The following is a 7,927-nucleotide window of genomic DNA, read 5'->3' as shown; positions in this document are numbered from 1 at the left end:
TTTTAAAAAAAAACCAATTAAATATCTTTCAACTAATAATCATGATTGCTAACAACAACAACATCAAAGTTATTAGGGCCGGGTCAACGTATTTGACATCACATAGGCATGATACGGAATAATATTTAAAGCTGAACAGAGTGATATAGACAGTGGGACGATCGATAAAGAGTAACAGACTCAAACTACTGAAAGACCGATATCAACAAAGACTCATCAACGTGGTACATTACTCTGACGCAGCATCCCGTCTTCTCCATTTGAACTGAACAATGAAGTGAACTATTCAGTAAATTGTGACTTTGTAAATATAACGTTTTGTGACTTTTGATGTATATAAAAGATTGTATTTCTCCTCATTTTACATTTCCTTATGTAATGCATTTATAAAATTGATTAATTTATTAAATTATGTTGCAATAAAAGAGATCTTGTTTTAATGTCTTTATATCATGAAAATCATTCAGTACTATAAAGACATTTTTGTAACTGAATATCATTTGTTTGTTATTTGTTGTGTTATTTGTTGTGTGCATGTATGTATGTTGAATGAATTGATATTAAATTATTGAGAAAAAATATTAGATTCTTTAAATAATTTTTCTAAACAAAATAACAACCTGAATATATAGAAAACACTAACAATCTATAAACCTATGTTGAAACAGACTATACAGATTCAATATTTTATTTTATATACAATTGTATGCTCATTAAACCTTTTGTCTTTTTTGTTTTCTTTACTAATAAATAATTGGTAGAATTAAAAGTGGGCAAACCAGGAGTAAACCCAAAACAATATCTAAGATGATCAAATAATTGTTACAAAAACAAAATGTCGAAGTGGCTTGGCACTTAAATGGCTTCAAGGTGCCAAGAAATATATCTTTTGCATGATTAAAATTAAATAAATCTTGATTTTTCAAGTATAATGACACATTTCCTAAACTTTAATATGAATATATGTATAAAAAAGTAAATATTTCAAGATACTTTCTCTTATATATTCAATCATTGTCAACAAATTATTTGTGACTTTTTGTCCTACCAAATTTGTGACTTTATGTCCTGTGACTTTCTGTCCGTTTACCATATCAATGTACCTTTTAACCAATCAAAAAACGTGTGCAAATGTAATATTAAAAAGTGTGTTTCAGAGGAATATGAAAAAACTACTTAAATAAACTTTCAAAATTAGATTACTCATCCAAACTTTGTCTCTATGGGAAATCAAAAACTAATTATCAGTCTGGGGAATATTTAAATTGCAATAATTTTATACATAGACAGTAACTCTCAAAATTTAGACTTAGTGATCATTCCCTAGGCATTGAATTGGGAAGATACAGAAACATTCCAAGAGCACAAAGATTATGTAAAACATGTGGAGTCCTAGATGACGAATTTCATTTCTTGTTGTATTGTGACATTATCATATCATTGCGTTCTATTTTTTTGGCTTATCTAAAAGACTATGTACCATCATTTCAACATATTGATGCATTTAATAAACTAAAACACATTCTAAACCCCATCCCTGAACTTGTTTGTCATATTGGAGTCTTCATTAAGCAGTCTTTAGAACTGAGGGGGTCAGACCCATGTCAGACAAGCTCATGATTGTGTTTTATACATAAATTTATAATTGAACTTTTAAAATATGTTCTATTATATTGTATTGTATTTCATTGTATTGCATTGTATTTAAAATGTATATTTGTTTGTTTGTATTGCTTGACCCTTATGGGTGTAATTTTACAATAAAGATTATATATATATATAATAGAAAACCATCTATGTATAATAGAAAACCACCTTCTTATAATAGAAAACCACCTTTGTTTAATAGAAAACCACCTATGTATAATAGAAAACCACCTTTGTATAATAGAAAACCACCTATGTATAATAGAATACCACCTTCGTATAATAGAAAACCACCTTTGTATAATAGAAAACCACCTATGTATAATAGAAAACCACCTATGTATAATAGAAAACCACCTTTGTATAATAGAAAACCACCTATGTATAATAGAAAACCACCTTCGTATAATAGAAAACCACCTATGTGTAATAGAAAACCACCTATGTATAATAGAAAAACACCTTCGTATAATAGAAAACCACCTATGTATAAAAGAAAAACCACCTTCGTATAATAGAAAACCACCTATGTATAATAGAAAAACACCTTCGTATAATAGAAAACCACCTATGTATAATAGAAAACCACCTTCGTATAATAGAAAACCACCTATGTATAATAGAAAACCACCTTTGTATAATAAAAAACCACCATCGTATAATAGAAAACCACCTATGTATAATAGAAAACCACCTTCGTATAATAGAAAACCACCATCGTATAATAGAAAACCACCTTCGTATAATAGAAAACCACCATCGTATAATAGAAAACCACCTTCGTATAATAGAAACCAACCTTCGTATAATAGAAAACCACCTTCGTATAATAGAAAAGCACCTTCGTAACACTGTAAATAAAAATGTTAAGAATCTGAACACTTTTTGAACGCCCTTTTGTAACACTTCTGGAACGTGTAACAGTGTTCTACATATTAACATTGGTGTTCCAGTTTTTAACATCATATGTGCATCTTTCGAACGTTATGTGTGTTTATTCTTGAACGGATAGTGTGTACCCTTGAACGCCTAGTGTTTGAATCTGGAAAGCGTAACAGTGTTTTAAATATTAACATTGGTGTTCCAGTTTTTAAAATCATGTGTGCATCTTTCGAACGCTATGTGTGTTATTCTTGAACGGATAGTGTGCACTCTTTGAACGCCTAGTGTTCGAATCTTGAACATGTCCTTGTGAGCAAAACTGTATGACTTTACGCGTTCCAAGCGTTGTAACACTTCTGGAACGCTCTGACTGTGTTCCAGAAATATGTGTGAATATCCAGAACACATAGTGTATATTACTGGAACACAATTTTACATGTTCCAGAAAAAAGTGTTTTATTTTCTGAAATATTATTGTGGTCTTGTAAAAAAAAAAAAATTTAATAAATAAAAAGAGGCAAAATTAAAAAAAAAGTACAATAAAATGTGAAATATTGAAGCAACTTAAAAATGGCAAGTTAGACAACATGGACAAGTTAGAAATATAACAGTTGTAATTTGCAAAATGTGTCCAAATATTTAATCATAAACAAAATGTTCGTCATATTTAAAATTATGATGTTACAACAAAGTCTAGTGGCTTATGAACACAGTTTAACTCATCGTTTGCAACTTCTTTTAGTTAAGCACTGTTCTTTACAAAAAACTGTTGTCAATGGCTCGTTTACCACCAGTATTTTCCATAATCCACAGCCTGCATAGCACTTCAGATAGTCAATATCAAACATAAAATATCCTGTGTATATCCTGCTAGTAGTCGAGTCGGTATTCATGTAACACTGCTTCCTTGGGTACTTTAAAACATGATTTGTGTCGTCTAAAACTGATTTTGAGCTTCCATATTTTAGAGGAGTCGTCTCCTTGGGTTAACTACTCTTTAACCTTGTTATCCATCAACCGTATAAGTTCTGAAATGTCAAATATAAAGTGTATGAGTAAACAAACTAATGATCATGTCGATATTCCTTTAGAAGTAGAAACTCTTATTTCGTTTTTGAAATTCCATTATACTTGTCAGCATTATGAGATAAGATGCATTTGTTAAATAGTGGTATACATGTTCATGTATTTTCAAGTATAGGGACTCTCACGTTCTATAGCTTTAAAAAAAAAAGATGATAGGAAGTGTCCAGCAAATGCTCATAGGTGTTTTAGGCAAAACTTTGTCGTTAGATTTGTCACTAAATTAACTACTATCATTTCAAGCAAATAATTACCATTTGCCTTTCTTTTAAAGATATGCTGTTTATAATGCTTTTTTGTTATTTTTATCCATATGGATCTTGTCTGTACACCAGCTTTGATTATTTGTAATATCTTCAATTTTTCACTTATTCTTACAACATTTGTATAAACTTCAAGATTATAAAAAAACGGGTTTTTTTTTTTTCTAAAGTGAACATTGATTGGTTAAATATTTCTCAGTGTGTTTGAATTTGTTTGTTAGCTTTTTGGTCATGAATGTTTGTCTCTAATATTTAATTTGCTGTGCATTTGTATTCAGATATCGCAGATCAAATTTATTCGTTCATTGTGTAATCATACGTTTTTTGATTAAGTTAAGTCTGCCAATTGATATTTTATTGTATGTTTTTCTATGTTGTGATGTTATGCTATTGTTTCAGAAAAAGGGAGAAGGTTTGGATCCATTAAACGTTTAATCCCGCTGCACCTGTCCTAAGTCAGGAATCTGATGTACAGTAGTTGTCGTTTGTTTATGTAATATATACGTGTTTCTCGTTTCTCGTTTTGTTTATATAGATTAGACCGTTGGTTTTCCCGTTTGAATGGTTTTACACTAGTAATTTTGGGGCCCTTTATAGCTTGTTGTTCGGTGTGAGCCAAGGCTCCGTGTTGAAGGCCGTACTTTAACCTATAATGGTTTACTTTTTAAATTGTTATTTGGATGGAGCGTTGTCTCATTGGCACTCACACCACATCTTCCTATATCTATGTAGTAATTTCACTTATGATCTGTATACGAAGAATTCAAATTTAAGTTGATGTTATATCAAATTTAGCTCAAATAGTGTTCTGATTAATGTACACATGTGAATGGTGCACATTTTATTGATAAATCTGCAATAACAAAACTTGTAAGAAGTCAATGGGCACTCCTTAAATCTTAAACTTACATAAATTACTTTTATGGTGCTGGATAAGTAGTCATCTCTGGAATTGCGATATTTTCTCTTCATTCTCGAGGTATGCACGACCAACTGTAGTTGTATTGTACCCTGTAAAAGTAACATAGGAATACATTACAATACAAGTATGAAGTGAACAACGGTGGACATTGGCTATATAATGAATTACTAAGAATTAAGTATTTAAGAATGAGAAAGCTATTAATAACATATACACGAGAAATTTAAAATTAGTGTTGCATTATGCCTTTTTACAAACTTCAACATTGCAATGTCATGACAGTTTTTTTGTATTTGTGAACAAATCCTTCTGCAATGGTTTTATTTTATTAACAAATGTACATCCTCAAAAGTGTAGATAATCGTTTGATCTTCTTATTGCTTTCTATATACAATGTTTGAGTCATGCTTGGAACACATGGCGTTCAGAGAAAACGATTAGCTGGAACGCATCATGTTCGAGACTGGAACACATTTACAATAGCAACGATATAATTTAACATTTACGTCTAGATGTACATTGGTTATTTTTTTTTAAACCAACATGATCATTTAAATTGATTCTCTCAAAGAACCTCCTACTTTTTTAATCGAATTATGGCATAACAGCACAGTTCCGTGTTCAAACAAAATGTTCTACTTCCATTTATACTTCAGTGTGTCCTGTCAAAAGTAGAAATTTGTTGATTTAATACTAAAAAAAATAATTTTCATGTTCGTAAAGTGTTATAGATATAGATAAACATACCTAATAAGGCGAAGTGTACGTTATTGCACGCCCCTAGCGGAATACGGGAGTAATAACGTTCGACGTTAGTTACGCAAGTTATTTCCCTTACTCCAAGAAAGGACACACGAAAGAGAAACTACGTTGTGCGGTCTATCATGAATCCAACAAGCATGCCTATGCTGTCTTCAAACCTTATCATGAGAAATTATCTGAATTAGTCCAGTTAGAAATCAAAGCATTCTATTGTTTCGTGCAGCCTGACTTTAATACCAATTGACTGTTTTTGTTTTAGACACTTGAGACATGGCAGGCATTTCGTGTAAAACTTATGATATCAACCGATTATAAAAACGCCTCACAACAGAATTATAAACAAATAAACATGTGACAATTCTACTTCTATTGATATCTAATTAATTAAAATGAAACCTGAATTGACCCAACAATATCGTTTTTAAAAGCCGTAGTTTTGAACGAAAACACACAGTACTCAACATAAAGTTTTAAGTTACTAACATGACGTCCTTCAAACGCTTTGAGTACCACCGTGTATCATCGTACAGCGGATATAGGTACTAACCAAGCGGGCGTGAGCCAATTTGATCTTACACAGTAATGAAAAATCTTTGTTTTGTTCACATAATATCAATGTGTACTTCATACTCGTTTATTACCCAAAAAGTTTCAAAGAATGAGTAATCACAGGTAGGTTTATGATTGGCAACTATTACTTTTGTCCTGTATTAGGTTTCTTTCAGATAAAACATTTAAATGTCTCAACAACTGTATCGAAATTGAAAGTTGGTGTTGACATTCACAACTACTTGCGCATGAACAAGTTAATCGTTCTTATTAGAATATCAAAGTTATTTTATGAATAGGAAAAAATCGATGCAAAGATTATTTGGGAGCAGGAATTTCAAATGATTAGAAATGTACATTGAATATTGATAAAGCAAACCAAAGATTTTTGTTACCGTGTAAGGTCAGAATAGATCATGCCCGCTTGGTTAGTACCTATATCCGGTGTACTGATGATACACGGTGAGTACACACCCGTGGTAAAATATGAATATATTGTTTGGGCTGTTCCGATCGTACTCCCACGTCATATGGTATTTAATGAATGAGCTACCCAACGTCATAGAACTATGACGTCTGAATATAAGCATTTTACGTTTTTGATCCCGAAAATCATCACAACAAGGAAACGTAATCAATGTATCCTAAAATGTGTTATATAAGCCATTTTTGTATACAAATAAAACGTACAAGTACAATGATCATTTAGATTCATATAAATCTATATCAATATGTTATATTAAATAGTTTTAGCATGTTGCTTAATTATTCGTTTTTTCTCCGTTCTTTTACGTCAACTTAATAGTGCGTTTATTTATGGGAACGGCAAATAATGCCTTCACCTAGAGCGCTTCGATCCAGAAGAGTTGCCTTATTTGTCCTATTAGAATCGAAATCATTCATGTGGGCTTGAATATATCGTGATTTTACCACGGGTTGTCCCTTTATGCCGATATTTTACCCAGAAATAATTCATGGGGGATGGAATATATCGTGATTTCATCACGGGTTGGCCCTTTAAGACAAATATTTTACCCTAAGCGGTAGCGAGGCATAAAGGGACAACCCGTGGTAAAATCACGATACGTAAAAGAACGGAGAAAAAACGAATAAGCAACATGCTAAAACTATTTACTATATAACATATTGATATAGATATTATATGAATCTAAATGATCATTGTATTAATACGGGTGTGTACTCAAAGCGTTTGAAGGACGCCATGTTAGAATTCTTAAATAATGAATGACATGTGGAATTAATTATTAGTTTAAAAAAACGTTGACATGTTCGTATTTTGTGCAAATGAAAATTTTAGGACATGATTTATATCCATTTAAAAAATAAGACGATACCAAGTGAATATAATTTGACCACTAGTGCAACACTTACAAGTCGGAAGAACAAAGACGAAAAAAATAAATATATTAGGCCCCAAAACATACTCAGTAAACTAAAATGTGATCACCCTAAAACTTATCTATTCTTAGAATAAGTAAAAACCATGTCATTTAACTCCCAGTAACTTTTTCTACATGTGCAGAAAATAAACAGGTGTCTTCTATTTTGTCCGCAATTTATGGGAAAACTAAATCTAAATTTAGAACCAAATTGAAATTGAAAGTACACATACATGTAAGATAAAATATAACATGTCATTTCTTTTTTATCATTTTTTTTATTGTGCCTGTGTGCATCATATCATTAGAAAATGTAATTTTGAAGTTACGTTTTATTCTCAAGTCTCTTTAAAAATCAAGAGTCTATAAATCCTAAATTGAGGTAAATTTAATGGCATTCCAAATACTTTTCGATCCCT

The sequence above is a fragment of the Mytilus trossulus genome, chromosome 1 (assembly GCF_036588685.1).
Source record: "Mytilus trossulus isolate FHL-02 chromosome 1, PNRI_Mtr1.1.1.hap1, whole genome shotgun sequence".
In the NCBI taxonomy this organism is placed as follows: Eukaryota; Metazoa; Mollusca; class Bivalvia; order Mytilida; family Mytilidae; genus Mytilus; species Mytilus trossulus.
Note: the sequence above shows the minus strand (reverse complement) of the source record.